Source organism: Triticum aestivum, chromosome 3B (assembly GCF_018294505.1).
Source record: "Triticum aestivum cultivar Chinese Spring chromosome 3B, IWGSC CS RefSeq v2.1, whole genome shotgun sequence".
NCBI lineage: Eukaryota > Viridiplantae > Streptophyta > Magnoliopsida > Poales > Poaceae > Triticum > Triticum aestivum.
In genome coordinates this window covers 744511907-744517011 of record NC_057801.1, presented here as the reverse complement: position 1 = coordinate 744517011, position 5105 = coordinate 744511907, and the positions used below count along the sequence as shown (strand labels likewise).

Sequence of the window (5105 nt, the reverse complement as noted above, 5' to 3'; positions counted from 1 at the left end):
CTCCTCAAGATGATCTATACATGAACAAGTGTACTTCTATTGTGACGTGCACGTGTTTTGCAAGTAGTGATAATATGTATGAATTTGCGACTTGTGTGTGACGTCTACTAGGATAATACATTCGACTTGTGTGTGATAATATGTGGACTATCCCTAATTATGCATATATATGCGGACTAGATCAAATTATGCCTATATATGATCAAATTATGCCTATATATGTGTGGACTAGATCAAATTGCACGGTAGTGGTTTTTATCTGTAGGGATTAGAAAAGAAATAGCTTGACAGCAGAATGGATGGGAAAGATTTCCGAGAGCAACACTCGGAAAAAGGTAGACTACCGAGAGCAACTCTCGGAAACATGGTCGTCTGGGACACTACTGTTGTGCCACAACTTTTTCGAGAGAAGCTCTCGGAAAAGAAGGAGAGCATTGCCGAGCCTAGCTCTCGGCAAAGCTATGTAAACTGTCAGCTCCCATGAAGGATTGCCGAGAGCACCTCTCGGCAAAGCTATGTAAACTGTCAGCTCCCATGAAGGATTGCCGAGAGCACCTCTCGGCAAAGATATCGTCATTTTTTTTACTGATAAATGTGACCAGTGGGACCACATGTTAGTTAGAAAGAACACACACAAAAAAAATAGGAAGTTGCATGTGCTTTGCGAGAGTGACACTCGGCAAAGTACGCAGTAACTGACGGAGCCGTCTGTTGCGGACGGGCATGCGACGTGGCTACTCTTGGCGTCTGCAGGGTTTGCCGTGCGGTGCCTCTTTGCCGTGAGGCAGTGACAACAAAGATTGCAGTTTGTCGTGAAGGTGGATTTGCCGAGAGTGACACTCGGCGAAGAGCATTACACCCGGCGTAGCCCAGAATTTCAGTAGTGGTGGAGCCAAAACTGTTTTGACCATGTTTAATGGACAATCTAACAAAAAGGAGAAGGACAGGGGGTCGCTAGTCAGAAAAGCTATACCTATCAATTCAAATTTAAAATGAGCCAAATCTTCCCAAATAGGATATGAAACTATGACTACCACTGTGCTGCCCCTGTTTTAACTGTTAAGGGTAAGGAGTTCAAAAAAACTGTTGAGGGTCAGAGTTAGTCAAAAAACTCAAAATAGATTTACTTTTACACTATGGCAGTATATCAAAGTTGATCTCTGCATAGAAAAATTATATTACATGCGTCCCAAAATACTTATCTAGTTATCTTAGATTTTCATAGATACAAATGTATTTAACACCGAAATGTATTTACATACATTCGTATCTAGATAAATTAAGAAAAGTAATTCCTCTGTCCGGAAATACTTATCGGAGAAATATATGTATCTAGACATATTTTAGTTCTAGATACATTCATTTTCATCTATTTCTCCGTTTCGTGACGGAGGGAGTAATTGGGAACAAAGGAAGTACAATTTGACTATAATAATATAGTGCCACGGGGATGTTGTACAACAGAAAAGACAGATGCTAACCGTCGAAACTAAAGCTAGCGGGCGTTGCAATCAAGCCCACACCACAATACCATTAGATTAGCTGCTGAGCGGTGCTGGTGCAGGAGCTGTGACCCGTATCGGAGTCTGGCATGGGAAGAGGGCCGGCCGGATGACCAACCGGCGGCAACCTCTCTGGGAGCGGCGCCTCCAACCGCAGCACGTTGATGGCCTGCCGTATGGATGGCCGTAGGTTCCGGTCATGGCACGTGCACCAGAGGCCGACGACCAGCACGCGCTCCACCTCCTGGGGATCAAAGTTCCCATCCAGCCGCGCGTCGGCCGCTTCGAGGATCCTCCCTTGGCCGTACAGCTCCGACACCCGCTGCGCCAGGTGGATCAGCGTGCCGTCCGGCCGAGCAGCGGTGGGCCGCCGTCCGCACGCGATCTCGAGCAGCACGACGCCGAAGCTGTAGACGTCCGACTCGGTGCTGGCTCTCCCTGTGACCGTGCACTCCGGGTCCATGTACCCCAATGTGCCAGCAAGCTCTGTGGTGTGCGACCCTTTGTCATGGTCGACGAGCCTGGCGAGGCCGAAGTCGCCAAGCTTGGCGTTGAATGACGCGTCCAACATCACATTGCTCGTCTTGATGTCCCTGTGCAGAACGCACTCCTTCCAGTCCTGATGTAGGTACAGAAGCGCAGAGCCTATCCCCAGCACTATCTTATGCCTGAAGTAAAACCATTAGATACGATCATCAGACTGTAAAACTCGCCGGTGATCTGATTCCGAACAAATTATTAAGAAATACTCTCTCTGTACTTAATATAAGACGTTTATTAAGGTCAAGGGGGCACCTGACCTGACTGTCCACCATAGAACATTGTCTGTGGCGTGAAGGTGAACGTCCAGGCTGCTGTTGGGCATCAGCTCATAGACCAGTAGGAGCTCACCGCCGGTGTGGCACCATCCAACGATCTGCACAAGATTGCGGTGCCGAAGCCGGCTTATTACCCTCACCTCAGAGGCGTACTCTTTCCTCCCCTGCTTGGAGCCCTTGGAGACCCTCTTGATAGCCACCTCAATTATCAAGTCTTTGAGGAATCCTCTGTACACCGAGCCAAACCCGCCTTCCCCGAGTTTTTTGTCGTCGGAGAAGTTGTCGGTGGCAGTTGCCAGCTCGCTGTAGCGGAACTGCCGGGGTCCGGTCCCTTTCCTGAATTCGTTTTCCATGGCCTCATCGTGTTCTTTCGAGGGAGCCCTTCTCTCTAGGCGGCACGAAAAGAGCCGCACTGAGATGCTGATGCAGATCAGCAGTAGGACGGAACCGGCAATGGCGGCACACACCGACAAATTAAGCCGGCGGTTTGGGGGGCGCGGAGGCAAGTCAGTTCCTGATCAATGCACAAAATGGAAAATTAAGATTCAGCAGTACCGTTACCAAGGCTGAAACTTGAGATTCAGCAGCACATTTGGAGGTCGACCTGGAGACCGGATGTCGATTGAAGCGGGTGTGGTGATGATGTAGCAGCCATACCTCATGTAGCTAGCTTGGGAGGTGTTTCGATTCATTTTCACGTGCGCGATGTATTAAGACAGGTTGTGCACTCTCTGGGCGACAAGTCTCTGGAGCACTGCACCAGGCCGTACAACACCTGCGAGTTGCCGTGCGAGTCCACGTATGTCTGGCTCCCATTGGCGAACCGCCTTGGGGACCCGGCGGCCTCCGACATGAGCTGGCTTACCAGCCTCCACCTCGTCTCGTTTGTGTTGTTGTCGCCGTCGCTCTCAGTAACTATGTTGGAACCATAGAGGCACATGTTGGGGTAGCCGGAAAATCTCGAGCGTCCGTAGCGTAGGTAGCAGCTGTCGTACATGATGCCGGCATCCCGGCTGTGCGAGCACGCTTTGGTCATCATGTAGGACGGTGCCGCCTGCAAGCAGAGCTGGCACATTGTCCACTCAGAGTCGACGTAGCACATTGCTTGCCCGAATACCTGGTCGGGATAATTGCCGTGGCTGGCCTCGAAGAAGCCGTCATTCGCAATCGCGCCGTCGTGAAGGTCGTGAAGAAGCAGGTCGAGGTTGATCTGGTACTGGCTGCCGTCGGTGTAGTTGTCGCTCAGTGAGCAGACAGACGCCGAATCATACGGTGTGTAGTCAGGATCAGCAGACGCAGCACAAAGTGCGGCCGCCACGGCCAGGAGCAGGACCGGGTGGAGGCGCCAAGGAGCCATGGCTAGACGGCTGGCACTGAAATTTGGTGGAATCAGCACTGCTGCATTGCTTGAATTGCAGATGAATGCCAATTTATTTATACTCTGAGAGACACCATGTGAACTAGAACACCGGCAAAACATGCAAGATAAGCAAAGCTCCAAGATTTTAGAACGAGTCGTAGGAGGACACTCCAATGCGCGGTTAGCCTTCCTTTTTTTCTGAGGATAATGCATGCAGCTGTATATTCAGGCGACGGATGCAGCAATGCTGGTTTGTTTTGCTACTGACAAAGTTAGGCACACTCTTTCTGCGGATGAAGTCAGAGGCAACGTAAGCCATGTCAAGTTAGGGTCTGTTCGGATTGTCGTTTCCTTTCAAATATACTCTCTCCGTTCCTAAATATAAGTCTTTTTACAGATTCCACTACAGACTACATACGGATGTATATAGACACATTTTAGAATGTAGATTCACTCATTTTGATTCGTACGTAGTCCATAGCGTAACCTCTAGAAAGACTTATATTTAGGAACGGAGGAAGTACCTCTATAAAAAATACAGACCTCGGAGGGTCGTTTTGTCTCCAGCCGGAAACTGTTCAGCGGCCAGTAAAATACAACTGTAAATTAAACACACCCGTGCTGAAATAGACCGATCCCAAGCGCGGCCTTAGATGTAAGCTATGACATGTAGATGTACGCAATGTCGCCTTCCTTTGTTTTTCCTTGAGCCAAAATTTGGCTCTACTAACATGGAGTTCTGGTTGCAGAAACAAGGCTGTTATTACAATATTTGTTATCCCATCAGCAGTTCAACTCTTTGGTGTAAAGTTCCCAAGGCACATAAACGAGACCGCACATACCCCGACGGCCAAAACAATGCCGACGGCCCCCGTCGGCTTATTTGGAGATATGCCGACACCCTGGTTCTAGCCGTCGGCGTACAAAGACCGTCGGGTTACGCAGATATAAGCCGACGGCACCCGTGGGCATAGAATGGCCGTCGGCCTAGCTGCATATACGCCGACAGTTGCCGTCGGCTTACAAAGGCCGTCGGCATACCCGTGGGGCCCGGCCACCCCCTGGCTAACGGCATCAGATCTATGCCGACGGCCGAGACGGGGGGCCGTCGGCATAGATCCGCAGGCCACGTCATCGATCCAGGCCGCACCGTGCAGAGCCTATGCCGACGGCTGCCGTCGGCATATCTGCCACGTCAGTGATCCGCGGCACGCTGGTCAGATCTATGCCGACGGCTAGGCCGTCGGCATAGTTAGATTTTTTTTCGTACATATTTTTTAATGCATTTTTATGTATTATTATATCAACTAACATGTAGCATGTTAAATATAAACATACATATGAATATATATATATGTAGTTTGTATATTTTTCATATATTATGAATATATATATATATATATATATATATATATATATATATAG

The 5105-nt window shown here is 49.1% G+C and overlaps 1 pseudogene; it reads right to left on the bottom strand.

The window, feature by feature from the left end:
• Positions 1-1533: 1533 nt before the first annotated feature.
• LOC123066299 (L-type lectin-domain containing receptor kinase IX.1-like) lies at positions 1534-3677 on the bottom strand (annotated as a pseudogene).
• Positions 3678-5105: the final 1428 nt, after the last annotated feature.